We start from the raw sequence: 13,158 nt of genomic DNA on the forward strand, positions 1-13,158 counted from the left end.
GTGAGGGCTCTGGTGTTGGGGTTCTGATTGGCTGGCAGAGATGCAGGGTTGCCATGGATACGCCTCTGGGCAATGAGAGGTCCTTCTGGTCCTTGTCCACTGGGTGGTGCTTCAGAATTTCTTTTGGAGTGAAGTTTACAGATGGCAGTAGAGCCGCTGCTTTGCATGCAGAAGGGCTAAGCAATGACCTGAGTTTCCTATGTTCCCAGGAAAACAGCTTTCCTCCCCTTTTTTAAACAAGTACTTTGCTGGTGACTCACTGTCACACAAAATCACCGCTATGCAAAAGTCTGATGGATTCAAAGTGATGCTCTAAATGTGTTGTTGTCCACTTAACATCACAGGGACGAATAACAGTTTGTCCAAACTGGTTTACTCTGGTGAAAGGACAATCCCTATGTCTTTATTCCTGTGACCAATGTAATGGAGGTAGAGTGAATCATAGAATCATAGACTTGCAGAGTTGGAAGGGACCCCCAGGGGTCATCCAGTCCAACCCCCTGCAATGCAGGAATCTCAGCTCAAGCATCCAGGGCCCCCAACCTTTGCTTAAAAACCTCCAAGGAAGAAAAGACTCGAAGCAAAACGGTTCAACACCCACCTTCTTTTTTCATTTTCACTTTATTTATTTAACAACATTTATATATCATTTATTCACCGAAGCCTATAAGTTTTTTGTATTCTGCAGCTCTGCTCAGGTCCTGCTAGCTGGCTTCTCACTGGGGCATCTTCTTGTCTTTCAGGCTCTGTTCATGTTATTGTGTTAAACATTTTGCCTTGGGCCTGCTGGCGTTCAATGTCTTTATAAGCTACTTGGACCAGGGAATTGAGGAGATTTGCATCAAATTTGCAGATGACACCAAACTGGGAGGGGAGGCCAATGTGAGCCCCTCCATCTTAGGCTTATGTTGTGTATATACTCAAATAAGACCATATATCCTAACTGCAAGGAAACCAAGCTCTGAGTAAGCACTGGGACCCCCTGGAATCTCTCACCGTTCAGAGATCGGGGCACGTGCAACACTGGTGTCAGAAGTGGGACTGTGTTTCCTGGGGTAGGAAGTGGGAGCCCTTTCACCCTATGCTCAGGTTGCACAGATGTGTAAATAAACCCTAAAGCCACTGTGTCTCTGCTGACCTCTATTCGAACTCTGGGTGAGCACCTAACCCCTTCTGGAGTCTCTTCCTGCTTGCAGGTTGGGGTGACTTGTAGCTGCATTTTCCCCTCTGCATCTGTTAGCTGAAGGGGGACCCCCTTCTCCACTGTGGGTCTGGGTTAGGTCTTCGCTCTGGCGTCCCAAAGGAGGCCTAGCGCCTTTGTCCAGGGTCTCTCAGACATTCCTCCGGTCAGGGACTCGGAGGGGTGTGTGTGTGTTGTGTTGTGTGTGGCTACAGCAAGGAGACCAGCCTGTCCCGGATCTCCGGCGAGGGTTTCGCGGTCTGAGGAGCAGCTGGCCACGAATCCCTCCCCACCCAGAGTGGTGGCGCAGAGCATAGTGCGGCCCTGCGCACGTCTGCGGGCAGGAGGTACTTAGCATCACAATGGCAGAGGGCCTGTGAACTCCTTGCTCTCCAGACCTCTCCGCCCGAGAGCCCTGATGAATGGGGGCCTTGGGGGTTTAGCATAACAAACTGGCACATGTCGTTGTCGGCCTCCTCACACAAACACACCCACCCTTGGCCTTTCCCCGAGAAGAGGGTCCCTTCTTCGTACAGGAATCTGGGACAGTGTGCGATATGGGCACGGGGTTTCATTTATTGGGGGAGTGGGCATTTTCCATCTCTCTTTCATATCCAGATTAGATGCCATCTATCTGGTATTTGGAAAGCTTCCAAAGCGAGAGAGAGAAAGAGAGAGAAATAGGAAAGAGTACTGTTAGAAAAAACTTTAGTGAAAGAATGGCAAATTAGAAAACATAACCAGAAGCCTTTTAATTCTTTTCTGTGCTGTTGTTTCCTCTCATGGTTTCTACCTTTTCTTTTCTTTCACTGCCTCAGTTTCCCTCTTGGTTTCTGCCCTTCCTTCCCAGACCCTCCCGGTGTCCCTGTTTTCCAGGGACATCCCAGATTTACAGAAGCCGTCCTGGTTTCTGATTTGATCCTGGAATGTTCCACTTTTCCTTAGGACGTCCCTATTTTCATCGGAGAAATGCTGGAGGGTATTATTAGTTATGTGACCCCAGAGCTAAGGCGACCAGTAACTAGACAACTGTTAGAAGACACCTGAAGGCAGCCCTGCATAGGGAAGTTTTTTAATGTATAATGTTCTATTATGTTTTTATATATGTTGCAAGCTTCCCAGAGTGGCTGGGGCAACCCAGTCAGAGGAGCGGGGTATAAATAATAATAAAATTATTATTATTATTATTATTATTATTATTATTATTATAGAATGGGATGTCCCAATTTTCAATGGAGAAATGTTGGAAGGTGTTCCTTCCTTCCTTCCCTCCCTCCCTCCCTCGTTCCTTCCCTTCCTTCCTTCGCCCTCTTTTTCCTCTGGGCTTCCTCCTGCCGTCTGCCTCAGTTTCCTTTTGGAATCTCATTTCTTCCTTTCCTCCCTTTCCCTTTTCGTGCACTCCCCTTGCCACCCCCCTTCCCCACCCCACAATGTCAATTCACCCCCCCCCCAAGGCAAGGCCTTACATGTTTGGAAAGGTCTGTCAGCAGCTCTTTGCCATTCGACCTAGATGGAGCCTCCCTAGCCCAAGACAGTCTACCACATTGTATCCCGGCTGCTGGGGGAAGAAATAAGAAACGAGGGCTGTTTCCTTGTTGACTTCCCAGAGGCAGGACCTGAACCAATGGAGTCAAGTCACAAGAAAGGAGCGCCAGGACTAAACCTTAGGAAGAGTTTTGAGTTGTTTGGTCATGGAACGGATTCCCTTGGGAGGTGATGGACTCTCCTTCCTCAGAGGTTGGGAGGCCACCTGCCAGGGATGCTCTAGTTGGACTAGATGAGCCTTGGGGGTTCCTCGCAACTTTAGGACCCTACGATGCCTGTGTTTCCAGAGGGATGGTGGAAGAGGGAGCGAGGAGGACGGCGGCGTTGGGGAGAGGTTACAACTTTTTCTCTTTTGCCTGGCTGGGCAGACACAAAAGGGCCCCATCCCTGGGCTTAATCCGCCGTTAACTCTGTCCACAGACCACCCAGCAAATGAGCAGCCAGCCATAGGAGATCCCTCCGGTGGGGAACTTACAAGCGACTTAAGGATTTAGCCGGACTTCGCCACGGAGCTGTCAGGTCGGGAGATTAGCTCTTGTTTCCAGCTTGCTGGGAGAGACGTGCCAGAAGCCGCTGCTCTCCTCCGAGTTTTGCCACCTGAGCGCAAGAAAAACCTGCTGGACCACAGCATCGTAGAGTTGGAAGGGACCCTGAGGGTCATCCAGCCCAACCCCCTGCAATGCAGCGATCTCAGCTAAAGCGTCCAGCACAGATGGACACCCAAGCCCTGCTAAAAAACCTCCAGGGAAGGAGAGTCCCCACCTCCCGAGGGACTGTCCCACTGACAAACAACCCATGGCCAACGAGTCCAGCAACCTCTTCTCTCAGCGTGCACCCCAGTGGGAGGTTTGCAAGCAGAACCTGAGTCCAAAATCATTTCTCCCTGCTTGAAATTGACAGCGCCTGGTATTCAGAGGTAGAGCATGGCTGAGTAGCCTTCGATAGCAGTATCCTGCTCCCTCGCCCTTGAATTTGTCCAAATTCATTTTAAAGCCACCCGAGTCAGTGGCCATCGCTACCTCTTGTGGCAGGGAGTTCCTTCATTCTAACTCTGCACATATGTTCATACCATGTCCTACACTGAAAAGTTTCTGGCAGAAGGTAATAGAGGCAATCAACAGGACTGTACGGAACAATCTTAAATTTCCAGAGGAAAATATCCTTCTGAATTATATATCTAAGACATTGAAACTAACAAAGGGACAGTATTAATGGACTCTCCATGTCCTTACGACAGCAAAAAGAGTAATATTGATGAACTGGAAAAATTAAAATGCAGCTGCCTGTGATTGGGTTGATGATTTATACAAACTCACCACACATGAACATTTTGTGTACAAATGTAGACTTGCCATGGTTACATTTAGCAATATTTGGAATTAATTTTTATAAACACTGTATTACGTTAAGGTCTGGTTAATTACAATCGCAAGCCCCTCCCCCTTTTGTAATGTACACATTTTTTGCTATTGTTATGTTTTGTTTTGTACATGGATACTATTTCTTGTTTAATTTTTAATGTCGTTTTTGTGTCTTCTTTCTCGTGTCTGCGCACTTGTACTTTTGGACTTTTTATTTTTCAACAAAGAAATAGACACACACACACACACACATGCGCACACTGAGCTGCACAAAGAATTCCTTCCTTTCGCCTGTGCTGACTCCGCCAGTGTAATTCCTGTTACAAAAACCAGGCTCATGGCACGTGAGGAAAGATGGCAGAGGAGGGAGGAGGAAAAAACCATATTTATTAGGACAATTCCATCCCCGTGTGGTAAGTCAACCATGGTGCGCTTGCTCAGCTCCTGCCCAAAGTCCAGTCCTGATGGCACCGCAAAGAATGGTTTGGCTTGAACAACAAAATGCTAGTTTTGGCAGGCTCCTGTTGACAGTATCTGTGAAGAGGCCAATGCAAAACACCCCCCTCCAATTCCTGGGTTTCAGTTTCCAGAAAGCTGAATATTTCAGAAGATTGAATTGAATAGTTGGGAGATTTAAGGTGGACAAAGACCCTCTGTTCAAGTGAACCATCTAAGGCACAAGTCATCCAAACTGTCCTAAGGCACTGATTGGCTAGAGTCAATCTCTGTCTTTGCCAATTGTTTCCGAAATGCTAGTGCATCTTTTGTGAGATAAGGTTCAGGATATCTGCAAATCGCGCACAAGCACCTATTGGCTAGCAGTTGGGAAGCCACCAACCACCATAGAATTGTAGAGTTGACAGGGACCCCGAGGGTCAACTAGTCCAACCCCCTGCAATGCAGGAATCTCAGCCAAAGCATCCAGGACACACAGCCATCCCATCTCTGCTTGAAAACCTCCAAAGAAGGAGAGTCCACAACTTCTCAAGGGAGCCCATCCCACTTTCAAACAGCTCCTCTTGTCAGAAAGTTCTTCCCGATGTTTGGTCGGAATCTCCCTTCTTGTAACTTGAAGCAATGGGTTCGAGTCCTGCCCTCCAGAGCAGGAGAAAACAAGCTTGTTCTCTCTTCCATGGGACAGCCCCTTAGATATTTGAAGAGGGATCTCCTATCTCCTCTCAGTCTCCTGTTTTCCAGGCTCGGTTTCCAGACCACTCCTCTCCAAATTTCCAGTGTTCTCTTCTGCTACCGAAATGTCCTTGAATTTGGTGTGGAATGCAAAGGACGATGGTGTGTGCTCTTTAATGTGCATTCTGAATGCAAGAGAGTTGAAACGAGGCCAAGGCCTGTCAAGGCAAAGGAATGCGCACGGCAAAGAGTTCGCTCTTTATTGTCAAAGATAAGGCAGTCTCTTCCACAACTCCAGATCCCTTCACACACCAGTCTCAGCAGCCAGGTTCACGCTCTATGGAGCAGTTGCAGCAACTGGGGACCACCCCCTCCGCCAGCTTATGTACCTTCCTCTGACAGCTGGAGACTGCGCCTGCGTGGAAGCTGCTTCTGCTCTTCCCTTTTCAGTCCCCACCTGGTTCCGGGAGACGATGTTACAGGCCTTTCTCTTGTCCAACCCAACCAGCAGGTTGTTGTTAAATGTTATATGCCAATTTGGACTTTTGGATTTTCTATGTTTAGGAGCTTTTGTTGAAGATTCTATTGTTTATTAGTGTGTATTGTTAATTGTTTTTATTATGTTTTCATTCAGGATCGCTCAGCTGGTTAATGCATTGTGTGAATAACACGCAGCTTGCAGGTTGCATATTCTTGCCTTGCAGGGGGTTGGACTAGATAACCATCAGGGTCCCTTCCAACTCTCTATGATTATTTTTATTATGTGTTTTGCAGGGCATTTTTTCAGCCGGAACTCAGGTGAGATCCGCACCCATTGCTTCGCCCAGTCTTGGCCCTGGTCCTGCCAATCGCTAACATGTGGTCCCCCCCAAATTTCCTCCAAGGGGATGCTTCCCTTGGGCAAGAAAAGTCACTCCACGCCTGCCGCAATGCAAGCTGGGATGTCCGCTTCCGATGGGGACGGCGATGGCGAAGACCTCTTCGATTCCTTACTCCCATCTCCAGCTAAAATTCGAGAACCAATTCCTGTGAGAAACACAAGTCTGGAAAGGACACGCCATCCAGCCAAATCTTGGAGAGAGCTTTGCAGTCGAGAGAGTCGCTGGCTATTTTGCTCTCGTCACCTGCGTTTGAGGAAGAGAGAGGGGTTAGTGACAGAGTGGTGGGCTTCCTTGTGTCCTTTGCTAGCCTCAGATTGGCATGGCCCTTCCATAGCATGCCGGTGACCTGAGTTTTCCACAGGACACCCCATCCCCACACCCCGAATGAAGAATGAGACAATTCCCAGCTTTGCATCTTCCTTTTAAAGGGGCTTCCTGAGGCTGCTGCTTCCCACGCCTCTCCAAATCTTGGTGAAGGCTTGGAGGAGATCTTGGGGAGATCATCTCATCCAGTGGGTCCCAAAGTGAGCAGGATCACCCCGTGGGGCAGTTTCCCCCAAAGTGGGTGATACTGCCCCCTGGGGAGCCCTGGAACGATCCGGGGAGGGGCGGTATGAGCCTTGGGTGCAATTGGGGGTGTTGAATAAAAATAAGGAGGCAGTGGAGGCAATAGAGAAGAGGAAAAAATTGGGGGAAAGTGTTCCTGCATGACCAATGACCCAATCCCTCTCACTACCAAGTAAATAGAAAGAGAATCTGGCCAATTGAGGCTGACATAAAAACCCTCAAAATAAGTAATATAAATATGTAAGTTTCACCACCACTCCTCCTCTCCCCCCTCTTCTTCCCCGGCCTTAAACTGTACTCTCCACTAATGTCTCATAACAAGTGTAACTGATCTGTAGAAAAGACTTTTCAACCTGAAAAAAGGGACAATACACGTGCTTTTGTAAACCAAGAACATCTTTAATAACAATGATTTAAAAAAATAAATGTTGTTAATGATGCTGCAGCAACGACTTCAAGGTGTCTTGTTTACAACATCTTTCTTTACTATGTTGTAGAAATATAGATGCATACAAGAATGCAAATTTGTCCCTGTTTGTTCGCTTGGAGGAGATAGATTTCAGGGGGTGGAGCTGAGTATTTTTTTCCTGAAAAGAGGTGGTAGGCCATTATTTCAGAGTGAGTGGTATTCTCAAGCAACCAATGTAAGATTTGGGGCTGTTTTCCGCCGAGTTGCACTCACTCCTCGAACTGCCAAGATCAGGACGGTTCTTTTGACAATATTTCTTGGCATCATCAGAGACATTCAGCGACACTGATATGTCTTCAATTTTAATTCAAGGGGGGGGAATTAGGTTTTTTTTCTGGGGAGGGGGTCAGGAAGTACTTGAAGGCCAGCTTTAAAATATCATTCCCCCCACCTTGTGTCAGTGCAAGAGTTTCTGAGCAAATAGCATCGACCTGCAGTGTCAGGTGCAAAAGCGCAGTTCTCATCTCCCCACCTCGACCCCCAATTGAGAGTGTTGCCCCCCCCGCCCACGTTTGCTAATGACACATTTTATGCCTAGCTCAGAACCTTTGGGCCGGTGACGGAAAACGACTCTCCCTCTTAATTTAGTGATGGGAAATTGTCACTTAAGAAATGTGCTTTTCGCCCGTCGCAGGTGCCCGGGGGGTCAGTAAGGCTAAAAGGAGCGTTTCTTGAGTGCGCAGAAACTGCTTGGCTGGCAGAATATTTGGGTGGGTGGGTGGGGGGTTTGCCTTCGCCAAAAGGGGTGAGCACGGGAGGGGAGGCGGAGGACGGAGGGAGAGACGGGGACATTTGGGTGCCAGTGGCAGAAAAATCTCACGGGTCTCCAACCCTCACTTCTAGTCGTCTGGAGCAACAAGGAAGAATTCTGGGAACTGTAGTTAAGGTTGATTTCCCACTCCATAAGCTACAGTTCCCAGAAGTCCCATGAAGAGGCATAGATTGTTAAACTGTTCTGGAAATTGTAGCTCTCGGAACATAAGGGTCCCTTAGCAACACTCAGCATCCTTAACAAACTCCAGGGGGTTGGACTAGATGTCCTTTTGGATCCCTTCCAACTCAACAGCTCTAGGATTCTTTGATTCTGCATCTCCCATCATTTGGGGGGTGGGGGTGGGGAAGACACGACTGTCCAAAGTGGTATCATTGTGCTCTAAATGCATCTTGTGATTGTGGGTTCCAAGCCCCCTCACCTATTAGCAGGGAAGGCTCAGAGGACACGCAGCAACTCAGGAACGAGAACTATTCTCTCTCTTAAGCACCAGCAGGAAACAACCGACTCAGAACAGCGCCACCTAGTGACAAAACAAGAGAAAGACATTATCCACATGCCCTACATTGAATTATATACCCCCAGCATTTACTAAATTTATACACTTCAGACATGGACCATTTAAGAACTAATAAATTAACAACACGTTTATTAACAGCGGATAGAACAGAAGTAGCCAGAACTCAGAAAACCTTGCAATTAATATTGATCACTGGTATAATATCATCTGGCAAACAGCCATAATGAAAAAGCTGTCACAAAAACTGGAGGTGGCAAAGGGAGAGAAGCAGCAAGGCACTTTTTGCACTGCATGGTGTGGTTTTATTAAATGCACAACTGGAGCAACACAAGGATGAGCAATACGTGCAACATATACTGCAAGAGATAAGAAGATGCTGCTCATTAGCTCATGCTGATTACTCTGTTTTATACGTCAATTTATTGAAGAACTCCTTTTCCTGGTTTACTGTTATCTTATGATGATGTACTGTAAAATAATATGCTTAATAATAATGTTCCCCAACCACTCTGGCCGGATTCAAGCACATATAGAAACATAATAAAAACATAGTCTTTTACACCCTTGGTGACCCATTTTCTGTTAGTCATGTCATGTTTTATTATTTATCTGTGTACAATATTGTAACCCGAATATTGCTGCAAAAGTTGGGTGCCTGCCCCCCTCTCTGCAGAGCCCAGGGGGTGCCAGACACTCACCCAGGGTCTGTCTCCCTTTGCAGAATTGAGACACGGCAGAGACTGTTGTAGCTTTACGAAATATGGTTTATTTGCCTATTTGCTCCTTCAGTCTACATGGAGGGAGTCCAGATCCTGATTATTTGGGATGTGGAGGGAGAAATACAAGCTGCAGAGGAATTCCTGGACTAGCCTACGCAAAAGGACCTGGCCAAGCAAGGGCCACTTAGGAACAACAGAAGGCCATTGAGGATAGCTGTCCTCCCTCCTTGCCCTGAGACTGGGGGTCTGGAAGGCTGCAGGTGTGAAGTGGCAGGAAAAGAGAGGGTTTTTAAGCAAGGTGTGCTGGGAAGAAGAAAGGGAGAGAAGGATGGGATCCATCTTGGGCAGGCTGGCTGCAGGCTGGCTGGGAGAGATGCCTTGGAGTCCAGGGCTGCACAAGCCCCTCTTGAAATGACCATGCTGTCAGATCGGGGCTCCCTCCAGGCAGACTGAAGGTGTAAATAGGGGAATAAACCGTCTTTTTTAAAGCTATGATGGTCTCTGCCATGTCTCAATTGCCCAAAGGACCACAGACCCTGGGTGAGTGCCTGGAACCCCCTGGAGTCTTGCAGAGACTTTTGCAGCTGTCATATTTCTACCACATCACTACTTGTTTACGTTCAAAGTGAATCAGAGTTGGAAGGGACCCTCACGGTCATCTAGTCCAACCCCCTGCTTAAAAAGAAACAGAACTATATGCAGAGAATTCCCAGGCTTTCTTCTCCTGAGACAGGGCCTGATCCGGCTTTTTTTTCTGTTTGCCGGTGGATCTTCCTCCTTGCTCCTCCCCCTCCCTCGCTTGACCCCGTCCCGAAGGCGGCCGCCTTGCTCCAGACATCATTTGCATTTCTCCAGCAGGTGGACACCCCATCTGCTCCCAGGCGCTGATGTCAATTAGCTCTCTCCCGCCTCCCCCCCCCCAGACGTGCATCCAAAGGACACAGGACCCGGGCGGCAAGGATGCAGGGCGTGTGGGCCCTGCGCATCTCCCCCGACACACAGCCCATTTATGCCAAGGAGGAAGAGAGATGTCTGCCGTCTCGACATGCCGCTGCCCCCAAGGGGCTCTTCGTCGCCTGGGGGAGTGGGGCAGGCAGACGCAATAACCGTAGCCAAGGGGGGAGATCCTGCAGGAGACAGACAGCAAGGGCTGGGGCTCAATTAGCGGCTCCCAAACTTTTTCGGCCCACTGCCCCCTTGGTTCCATAAGCACATTCCCAGAGCCCCCTACCCTGTTAAAACAGGCCCTCCAAGTGCCCCCATTTTCCAGGGACAGTACAGGATTTACAGAAGCCATCCCAGTTTCTGATTTGATCCCAGAATGTCCCACTTTTCCTTAGGACGTCCCTATTTTCGTCAGAGAAATGTTGGAGGGTCTGGAGTTATGTGACCCCCGGAGCCAAGGAGATAAGAAACTAGACAACCTTTAGAAGACATCTGAAGGCAGCCCTCCCTGTACAGGGAAGTTTAAAAAAATGCTTTATTATGTTTTTATATATGTTGGAAGCCACACAGAGTGGCTGGGATGACCCAGTCAGATGGGAAGGGTATAAATAATAACATTGTTGTTGTGGTTGTTGTTATGGAAAAGGACCTCCCTATTTTAGGGTTGCCATTTTTCAAAAAGAGTTATTTTTAAGGACATTTGCCAAAATCTACACTTCCGACACGGGTTGCCATACATCGGGAATCTCCTGGACATTTCAGCAATTTCTGCCTGGACGCTGTTTCTGGCAGCCGAATCCCAGCTATGTCCAGGAAATTCCGGGCGGAGGGCAAACCTACGGCCTATTTTCAACAGATAAATGTTGGAATGGAGGGTATGTAAAAAGTATTTATTCAGGGGGGTGGCTGTCCCATGGAAGAGGGAGCAAGCTTGTTTTCTCCTGCTCTGGAAGGTAGGACTCGAACCCATGGCTTCTAGTTAAAAGAAATGAGATTCTGACTAAACACCAGGAAGAGCTTTCTGACAGTAAGAGCTGTTCGACAGTGGAACAGGTGGTGGCCTCTGCTTCCTTGAAAGTTTTCGAAGCAGAGGTTGGACGGCCATCTCTCATGGATGCTTTAGCTGACATTCCTGCATTGCAGGGGGCTAGTCAGGGACTCAGCTATGCAGTTGCAAATAAATTTTAAGTGAAATATACAAATGTGACACTAGATGGCAACAGTGAGCTATGGCAATTTCAATATATTTTTCAATATATATTTTTTTAAAAAGCATTTTCACAGTGTTTTAAATATGTGTGTAGATTCCACCTAGATGGCTCCCAGGTTCCTCCCAACTCTACAATTCTATGATTCTAGCCCTTTCCCCAGACTGCTTCTCCTTCTGGGTTGTCTTCCAAGGGCTGGTAGTGGGCGGGGCCAGAACAAAAGTGGGTGGAGCAACGGCTGCAGGTTTTAGATTTCCTGCAGGAGTTGCTGCACACTCACTCAGAGACTCACCAGGATGATTGGAAGGGTACCTGAATGAACGGTTCCACATCCCTGAGTTGGACCAAGAAATTATAAGACACTTTCCTGTGTTTTTTAATGCTTTTCTAAGAGATGCGTGTCAGAGAGGGATGGCGAGGGTCTCTGGATCTCTAAGGGAGATGAGAAGAGGCAAAGGGGCAATGGGATGGGGGCACCAGAAGTGTAAATGATTTTCAGACTTTGAGAAGCTGGGCTCACTGGATCAAGTCTGGGTGAATTAATCATAGAGTTGTAGGGACCCCAGGGGTCATCTAGCCCAACCCCCTGCAATGTAGGAATCTTTGGCCCAACATGCAGCTCAAACCCACAACCCTGAGATCAAGAGTGTCATGCTCTACCACCTGAGCCAGCCAATTAAAACAGTTTCAACTGGATTCTGAGCAAACGTGCAATGAATTTTTCTCTTCAAAATTCATTGCGTGATTAACTTCCTTAGTGGTTCATGCAAGCAGTTGTTCTGAATTTTGTTTTTCATAGGGTAGCGGGCACTGGGGATGAGCTTATGGAACTGAGGGGGCAGGGACCCCCCAAAATCAGGGAACCATGGGGGCTGGCTGTATTTGAAGTTGTACATTGGAAGAATCAACACATCACATCACGCAGCACCTTATTGAACTGTGGAACTCCCTGAAGGGATGGCACCAACTTGGATGGCTTTAAAGGAGGATTGGATAAATTCATGGAGGAGGAAAGGGCTGTCAGTGGCTTTCTGGAATAGGGGATTCTGGAAACTGCAGTGGGGAGAGAGTTGCTCTTGTGTTCGAATCCTGTTTGTGGGCCTCCTTTTGGGGCATCTGGTGGGCCGCTGTGAGACCAGGATGCTGGATTTGACGGGTCCTGGGCCTGATCCAGTAACAAGGCTCTTCTTAGGTTCCTATGGAACCCCCAGGTCCAGAGGCAGTCTATCTGGAGCCCTGGGTTCATAGCCACTATGGGAACAGGATGAGTCCTAGGCCTGATCCTTATGCTCTCATGTTGCACACTGGTTAGAAATGGTAGTTTACATTACTAAAATAAACGAATATTGCTGCTGATGGCAATCCAGCATTTTTTCTTTTTCCGATACGGGTCAACTTGCACCCCTTTCCCCCCAAAGCACGCACACAACTATTAAGTTAACTTTATTCGTTTTACAGCCCTGGAGAGGACAGTTTGAATAATTCATGCCTGGCGGTGGCGAGGGGAGGGGAGGGTGGAGTTACCTCTGACCTTGAACGCTGGGGTCCTTTTTATCGTGCCCCATCTCCCCCCGCCCCACAGTCCGCGTGCCCATTCACAACAGCTGGGGTGTCTAGCCGCGAGTTGACAGTTCAATGCAGTCTTTGTCTAACCCGGCCATTAACCGAGACGAGTTCTTAAAATGCAGAGAAGTTGCAAAATAATATTTATGGACTCTACGCCAGCTCCTCTGCGCCACCTCCCCACCCCACACATGCTCAGTGCGTGTCTGGGCTTTGGCAAGCGCTACCTCCTGGCCTGAAAATTTAGAAGCAGGAGAAGTAAAAGCAAACGAGGATGGCCATCCCAAGGCTGCAAAAGCC

At 48.1% G+C, this 13,158-nt stretch overlaps 1 long non-coding RNA gene across 6 annotated transcripts in view; it reads right to left on the reverse strand.

The window, feature by feature from the left end:
- Positions 1-5,823: 5,823 nt before the first annotated feature.
- LOC128405682 (uncharacterized) overlaps positions 5,824-13,158 on the reverse strand; it is a 52,306-nt gene continuing 44,971 nt past the window's right edge. For all 6 annotated transcript variants that reach the window (XR_008328342.1, XR_008328341.1, XR_008328345.1 and 3 more), the window contains 2 exons: positions 8,325-8,426; positions 5,824-6,338 (listed from right to left, as the gene is read on the reverse strand). This is a non-coding gene — a long non-coding RNA (uncharacterized LOC128405682). The remainder of the gene's footprint in view (positions 6,339-8,324; positions 8,427-13,158) is intronic.

This window comes from Podarcis raffonei, chromosome 18 (genome assembly GCF_027172205.1).
Source record: "Podarcis raffonei isolate rPodRaf1 chromosome 18, rPodRaf1.pri, whole genome shotgun sequence".
NCBI classification, from domain to species: domain Eukaryota; kingdom Metazoa; phylum Chordata; class Lepidosauria; order Squamata; family Lacertidae; genus Podarcis; species Podarcis raffonei.